This window comes from Battus philenor, unplaced genomic scaffold, assembly GCF_028537555.1.
Source record: "Battus philenor isolate CCGP_79_NKW_IND1 unplaced genomic scaffold, ilBatPhil1.0.hap1 SCAF_19, whole genome shotgun sequence".
NCBI lineage: Eukaryota > Metazoa > Arthropoda > Insecta > Lepidoptera > Papilionidae > Battus > Battus philenor.
In genome coordinates, this window is record NW_027181681.1 from 1,589,773 (window position 1) to 1,598,148 (window position 8,376).

Here is an 8,376-nt window from a genome sequence, read left to right on the forward strand (position 1 = left end):
AAGACCTTACTTCATAGGATCATTTCTATAGTAAGTGCTTCACGAGACCTTCACACTACGTGAGATCTATCCAGCCGCGATGAGGAGACGTGGCGCGGCGCCCTGAGCGTGAGGCGGGCGGCGGTGTTCCACCGTCAGCCCTCGATGATCGTTCGCTCCCTTGCGCAAGCGGGGGAGTGTGGGGCGTTGTCGCTGTCTGAGTGGCTTTTTGAAATCTTTATATTATAAATTGTTACAATAATTGAACTCCCTCCAAATATCAATTAAAATTTTTACCCTTTTTATTATTCATACAGATTATGTTTCCCTGGCATGAAGATAGTATATGGTTCCTTAAGCTGTGTAAAGGCAGGTAACTCTCTATGTGATATAATACATCGATTAATTAATACTTAGCTTGGTTAGGTATCCACGCTCACGAAATTACGGTATTTAAGATTAAATTTCGATTTTGTGTTTGAAAAGGTCTTCATATTAGCCATTATACAGGGTGATAATTTATACGTGCAAAAGCTTTATAGGGATGTTTATTGTACATCTTTCAAAAATATGGTTTCAAATATAAACAATGAAATGATAATATAGTTTAAAAAATCAATTATAAATTACTAAGTATTAAAATTATTTATTATTTAACATAATTCAGAATGATCACTTTATATAGGTTGATTGGAAATGTAAAAGATTTTTGCGCTGACAAATGAGCTGTATACACAATTTTGCTTTCGCACCTATAGTAAAACACCCTGTAAAAATTAATATGCATTGTTGCTTAATGCTGTCTAATTATAACGGATAGTTTGGTTTTTCAATTAATTCTAGAGGCATATCCATGTTATAACATACATTTGTCATAATTAACGGAAACATCTGGTGTTAAATTCAAATACAAATTTCCTTTTAATTATGATATTGTTTTAATTTTCAGACAATTTATAAGATGATAATTGCTTCCACTTAGCTTCACTTGTTTGTGAGTGATGTATGTTTATGGGAATCTTATGTGTAAAGAAAAAACATAAATTACATACGGGCATTATATTTGCATTGCAGTACATATCAAGATGAAGTAAGTTTATATTATAACGAATTCACATATACTGGTTTGTTACTAATGGAATAATCAGGGGAGTCAAACCCAAAGGCTAATTTTGATCGAATAAGCAATACTTCATTTTTGTTGGGCACCACAAACAAATATATACAGGTTGGAGTATGAATTAACATTGAATTTTTTTAATTATGTCATCTTTAAGACAACCATTTTGATTTTTAGTCATCTAAGCTAGTGGAGGAATTTTCAAATCTCTTTGCTGATTTTTATTTCAAACCTCATAAAAAGAAGCCTGACTAGGACTGATCTAGGCCTAGCTGGCCGAAGGTTATTGCCTCGTCTGGAAACACTTCTTTGATCACAGGCAGAGACTAATTGGATATAAAACAAGTGGTTCCATCTTGCTGAAACTGTATGTTATTATTGTCAGCAAATTTCATCACCATCTGTGCCAAGAACTCTATCATTTATTTGGGATGTGATGATGAAGATTTAGATGTTAACCTATTCTTGGTACCCCCTTAATAAATTTAATTTAGTGTTTATGTCCTGATACATGAAATTTCTTGATGTTATCTTTATTAATATATAAATCTTAAATATTTCGCTTCTAATTCACAGTACTATATACTAGACCAGAGTTGGCCAAAAGACGTATTTAAAATAAGAATACGAGTACTACACATTACAATTAATAATTTATCTGTCCCTACTGATCTACTGCCAAAAGTTATTGACTTGGGGTATTTCATTGAAAAAAATAAGTTTGTGAAATATAATCAATGGACTATGGAGAGAGTGGTTATTTTTACCCTTACAATATTTATTCGTCAACCCCTTTAAAGTTTTTACACCCATTTCCAATTACTCATGTATATTAGCTGGCTCAACAGATGTCATGAGCAATGTATAATAAATTCTTATAAGAAAAGTTATTTCAAAATCATGTGATAATTTTAATAATGCTTTTTGATAAACTGGTAATTCGCTATTTTCCTGTAAGAACTTATACAAAATGCAACTTAAAATATGAGCAGTTGTTGTAGTTGCATGTAATAAAATCTCTTTGGCTGTTCTTTTCATATCTGGCTGGTTTTGATATTAAAATGGTTACAATTTAAAATAAGAAACAAGTTAAAAAAATTGTTCCCCGATCTTTTTATTTCTGTCAAAATGAGTGGATTTAAAAAAGAAATCCATATATTTTATTTGTTTCTTCACAAAATAATTTATGAAACGCTATGTCGGTAAACGTATCTCAAAGTTGGTTTGTGTTTTCGGTCTGAAAATTCTGATAAAACTATCGTACAACGCCATCTAGTTAAACAATAACGTGACAATGATCGTATGCGTATGCGCAAAATATTTGTCTATAATTTATAGACCCAGTTAAACCACAGTAATTGAATAATTGTTATTAATTTCTTCGACTCGATAAAAATACTCTTTAGTGATGTTTTTTATTCGCAACGAAAGCTTTAATGGACTTTTAATATGTAGGGATGCGCACGCGCATGTTAGCAGAGATCTGTGTCAAGAGTCTGCGATACAATCACTAGATGGCGCTGAGCGGTTTTGTTGTGAATCGTGGGTCGCGGTGTTGAGATTTTTCGTAGCGCATTGAGGTCGTGCGGCGCGGTAGTTTCGACAAGACCTTACTTCATAGGATCATTTCTATAGTAAGTGCTTCACGAGACCTTCACACTACGTGAGATCTATCCAGCCGCGATGAGGAGACGTGGCGCGGCGCCCTGAGCGTGAGGCGGGCGGCGGTGTTCCACCGTCAGCCCTCGATGATCGTTCGCTCCCTTGCGCAAGCGGAGGAGTGTGGGGCGTTGTCGCTGTCTGAGTGGCTTTTTCTAAACCTATATTTACTTTTACTTCTTATACCCTTTCAGTAATTTTCATCGAATAATTATTAAAACGTTATGTGCGCTTGTCCAATATATTTAGGGTATTTATTTTCATGTCTGAAGGAAATTATTACGTATGTTATTATAAAAGTTTGAAAATCCCTTGAACAATCAGAGATCAGGGGGTAGATACTCTCCTTTAATTAATTTAATAGAAAACTATTGAGTTATTAAACTTAATTAAACATATTAAAAAATAATATTTATTTTAGAATGCACCTTTATATTTCCGAACGTTTGAGTCATTGGTTTTGAATAAAGTTAAATTATTCTTACAGTTAAAGTGTATTTTACTTCTCAGTATTTATCAACGTTTGTAATACATTTTCATAACATTGACATGTCACGACAGATTAAAGTATGCATACTTCAACAAATAGACATTTAAAGTAAAAAAATTAAATATTTACTTTTTTTATATCAGTTCCTGGAAAAAACTATTTCGCAAAGAGTATTTATAAACTTTATCGCGACAGGAGATAACTATGTTACAGTGCCATCTAGTACTTAAATCGTATACTATGATCACAACTTTTTGCAAATTTGATGCGCATGCGCATCCTTATGCATTTAAAGTGTCTTAATACTTTTATTGTGTATAAAACATTTTTAAAAGTCGAAATAATAAAAATATTGTATTTTTGGGAGTTTAATAAATCAACTAACAAGTTTAATAAATAACCACTTTGCGCATACGCATATAATTACTGTAATTATGTTATTTAAATAGATGGCGCTGTGGAATTTAATTGTGAATCGTGGGTCGCGGTGTTGAGATTTTTCGTAGCGCAATGAGGTCGTGCGGCGCGGTAGTTTCGACAAGACCTTACTTCATAGGATCATTTCTATAGTAAGTGCTTCACGAGACCTTCACACTACGTGAGATCTATCCAGCCGCGATGAGGAGACGTGGCGCGGCGCCCTGAGCGTGAGGCGGGCGGCGGTGTTCCACCGTCAGCCCTCGATGATCGTTCGCTCCCTTGCGCAAGCGGGGGAGTGTGGGGCGTTGTCGCTGTCTGAGTGGCTTTTTGAAACCTTTATTAAACTAATTACTAATATAGTTGTAATTCCTCCAAATACTAATTAAAATATAACCCTCGATGTATTTCATACAAATTATATACTTCGGTGGCATGGATTTAGTATGGGGTGCTGTGTAAAGGCAGGTAACTATGTGAATGTCATAGATATGCTGAGCGTGGGGAGGTATCATGCTCTAACTATATTAAATTTAATATATGACCAGAGCTAGAAGCCCGTGGAAGTATAATGGACCCTATACTTCAAAAGTTTAACCGTTTTAGTTCCAGACGGTTTTTAAAAAATACTGTTAAAGAATCCTAAGCAGCGCGACAGCGCTTTTTTATACATGTGTGAAAATACTCCAAGAAGCGCGACAGCGCTGGTATGTGTATCACACTTAATTTGTGCGTGACGTAGAAAAGGAATTCATGCTCTATTTAAATTCTTTGTTATTAAATAGGTATAGTATTATTTTTTTTCGGTAGTACGATTCGATCCATTATATAAATACATTTGAAAAACTTTTAAGTAAAACGGTTTTTTGATACCCATATTGTGGTGGTTGTGGAAAAATATATACCTAGTCCGCCATATTGGAACGGCGTCCATCTTGAATTTTAAATTTTGACACAATCATCGTGTTTTACTAGTGTAGCCCTTTCATTTGATACCCATATTGAAGGGGTTAAGAAAAAATATGTAATCCGCCATTTTGTATCGGCGGTCATCTTAGATTTATAATGTTATTGATTTTATTATATTGTATTGTCATCTAAATTAAATGTCTGTACCAAATTTCAGATCAATCTGACAACGGGATGGTGTTTAAATTTCAATTTCTAATTTTGACCCAAATAAATTCCGTACGGGTCGAACTAAATAAAACCGTTTAAAAATATACTACTTATTCCAAAAGGAGCTGTGTGATATGCTTGCGTAAGTACATCACACAGCTCCTTTCTAGTAATCTGAACAGCGATCGCGCTGCTTGGAACTCAAACTGTTAATAAACAAGATCCAAATGAGGGAGATCCGCAGAAAAACCAAGGTCATCGCATCGACGTAGCTCGTAGTATTTTCCTCTTCTGATCTACCAGTGCAATGGTCAGCTATAAGGGACAAAAGGTTCCTGAGTGATATCACCATGAACAGGTAGACGCGACGTATGTGGGCCCCTCAATCTACCTACTGCACCTTTTTGCTCCAAACCGTTTAAGTACAATGTTAAATTTCGGTGCCAAATTTAGCGATAAAAGCAAATTCTTAAATAATTAATGGGCATAATTTCGTTTGACGAGACCAAAATATCAACATATATTTATTAAGCCGGGCTTCACGGGGAACCCCAGACGTTTCAAAATCTCGCTAGCTAGCTATAATTCAAACAAGTGTCCGTAAAATTGTTGTAAAAGTGCGTTAATTTATTAAACATATTCATTAATTTTTATTTTTAAAACTATATATTTTATATTGCATAAGAATTTTAGAAGGGCTAAGAAAAGAAACACTTGTTCAGAGGTTCCTTCCAAAAGATATAAGGTTTAATAAAACATGTTGACACATAAAAGATTACATTTATTTACACTTACATTGTTAAATAATTGCATACAAATATTTACAAGCAATTGCAGACTTCGTAATAAATGTCTATTAAAGTTTTCCCATAAATCAACGCCAAGCCGATATATATAAATTGACACCACACCCTCAAATTCAAAGGTTCTTTATTCAACTTGGATGAATTACGTATCTAAGGTCACGTTTAATCTACCACGTGGTCGGAACACCTCGGACTTTAAAAGAACAAGCAAAAGATATTCGGCAGGACATTAATATATCCTATAGTCGGACAGATTATTCTCATAGTATGGTAATGTAAGCACGAGTTACAGAACCCTCTAAACCATGGATGCACAGACCGCGGCCCGCCGGTCGAATACTGGTGGCCCGCCGATAGCAAAAATAATAATCTCGTACATTCGAAAAAATCTTGAATTCTATTCCAGAACAATTTTAATAAATTATTATCAATTCTTTATTGTCTTTAATTACCTATACTTCTTGCGGCCGGCCCACCATCAGTTCATGATTTGCCCGAGTGGCCTCTAGTCTTAATAAGTCTGTGCAACCATGCTCTAAACAATTAACACAGGATCAAGTCTTATGTGCGCTCTCGTCTCGTTCAGACGTGCAAGTGTTACTTTTAACCGCCGCACCCATGAAAAAATTCCGAATCTAGAAAAAGTGCTCGTAAATTTGTTCTACATACCAGAAAAAAGCTTTCGTTAGGAACGCATCGAACTAATAAAACCAAAAACCGGATTAAAATTCGATTTTAGGTGAGCAAAATGGTGAAAAGAGTGAAAAACGCTAAATTCAGAAAATTGCGAATGCTGAGAAATTTTCAGCGAACGTTTATGTAACGGCGACTGCAGAGAGGCGGGCCTGGACAACATCCACTAGCTAAGAAAAAGACCAGATATTTAAGGGAAAAAATCAGGAAGCTGCAACAAAAAACAACTAAATCCATTTAGACAATCCATTTGGATTTTTATTGGGAAATACGGTTGATTAATTATACAGTTGAGGAAAAAGTGCTCAAAAAGCTTTTTTAGCTTTTTATACAGAAAAAAGCGCTCTTTCCCCGAACGCACTTAAACCAAAAAAATAAATAAATTTGGACAAAAACTGGATTTATTACAGTGAACTTAGTGAATACAGTGCGTAAACGTTGAAATAAACAAGTAGAAACGCTGCACGATTTTCAGTGGGAAATCGTGCAACGGGCATTGTGGTGGCGTAGGCCTAATCAAGGACTATCTTTTGACATATTGTACACATTTTACGGCCAGGACTGGAAGAGCTGAAGCCGAAAGAAGCAAATTCCAATTGGAAAAAGTTTGTAAATCCAGTTGGAACTTTTCTCATCAAAGTTTGGGAGCACAGGGAGCCCCTTTGGCTCCGAGGTCGACGGAGGCAGCAGCCGGAAGCTGCTTGGGGACCAACGATAAGGTTGCCGCTGAGTATTACTCCCAAAATTAATAATAAACAAATGGTGGGTAGACTGTGAAAGCTGTTACGAACCCTACGCGAATTAACATTTTTATAGGGTCCAGAAAGAAGCAGACAGCTTCAAAACAAGAAAAACTTCACCCACCACAAAGGTCAAACTCGGACCGAAATTACGAAAATAAATTTTTTTTTTTGGCTATTTAAAGTTTCGCAAATACTCAGCGGCTGCCACTGAGATTGCGGTCCTATTGACCCGTCTCATAGTTTGTAGGAATTAGAATAAGTAGGCAAAAATTTAATAATATTGACAGATTTTAAAAAACAGTAAGGAGGGTAGAAGCTATAAATTACATAACTCGAGCCGCTTACGCTCCGCCCGCGGCGCGGCCAAGGCCAGCGAATTCGAGCAAGGCAACTAATAATATAAATAGATATTAAGTTTTTAAACCATCTTGGGCCCGATTTTAAAATATTGTACATAAGTAACATATTGGCCCTATTGCCCTAATATTATTAATTATCCAGCCCTCTTTTTTGTTATTAATTGTTATTTATTGACGAAATAATTTTACATATTATATATTTTACAATTATTAGACAATAAGACAAAGACTTTTAATCCTTAAATGAGTTTCAACTTGACATTCATATTAAGTTTTAAATTAGGAAAATATAGATTATAAAGCTTTAATTATTGTGGCCCTATTGCCCTAGGCTAGTATATCGACTGCCTTATTGCACTAGGATAGGACAGCACAAAAGTAAAAATAATTTAAGTCAATTATACAGTTGTTCGCCCTATTGCATTAGGCTAAGATTATTATTATTTTATTATATATACAATTTTAAATTTGATAGAGATAGTACTTAAATCGTATACTATGATCACAACTTTATGCAAACTTGATGCGCATGCGCATCCTTATACACTTAAAGTGCCTTAATACTTTTATTGGGTATAAGAACATTTTTAAAAGTCGAAATAATAAAAATATTGTGTTTTTGGAGTTCAATTAATCAAGAGATATAACCACGTTGCGCATATGCATATAATTACTGTAATTATGTTATTTAAATAGATGGCGCTGCGCAGTTTAGTTGTGAATCGTGGGTCGCGGTGTTGAGATTTTTCGTAGCGCAATGAGGTCGCGCGGCGCGGTAGTTTCGACAAGACCTTACTTCATAGGATCATTTCTATAGTAAGTGCTTCACGAGACCTTCACACTACGTGAGATCTATCCAGCCGCGATGAGGAGACGTGGCGCGGCGCCCTGAGCGTGAGGCGGGCGGCGGTGTTCCACCGTCAGCCCTCGATGATCGTTCGCTCCCTTGCGCAAGCGGGGGAGTGTGGGGCGTTGTCGCTGTATGAGTGGC

At 35.6% G+C, this 8,376-nt stretch overlaps 4 non-coding genes across 4 annotated transcripts; all 4 read left to right on the forward strand.

Moving 5' to 3' along the window:
- LOC137921816 (small nucleolar RNA U3) lies at positions 1–205 on the forward strand. The gene has a single exon (XR_011107490.1). It is a non-coding gene; the product is annotated as a small nucleolar RNA U3 (small nucleolar RNA).
- A 2,498-nt stretch (positions 206–2,703) lies between these two features.
- On the forward strand, positions 2,704–2,908 carry LOC137921819 (small nucleolar RNA U3). The gene has a single exon (XR_011107493.1). It is a non-coding gene; the product is annotated as a small nucleolar RNA U3 (small nucleolar RNA).
- Positions 2,909–3,787: 879 nt separating this feature from the next.
- On the forward strand, positions 3,788–3,992 carry LOC137921817 (small nucleolar RNA U3). The gene has a single exon (XR_011107491.1). It is a non-coding gene; the product is annotated as a small nucleolar RNA U3 (small nucleolar RNA).
- Positions 3,993–8,171: 4,179 nt separating this feature from the next.
- On the forward strand, positions 8,172–8,376 carry LOC137921820 (small nucleolar RNA U3). Its single transcript, XR_011107494.1, has one exon. It is a non-coding gene; the product is annotated as a small nucleolar RNA U3 (small nucleolar RNA).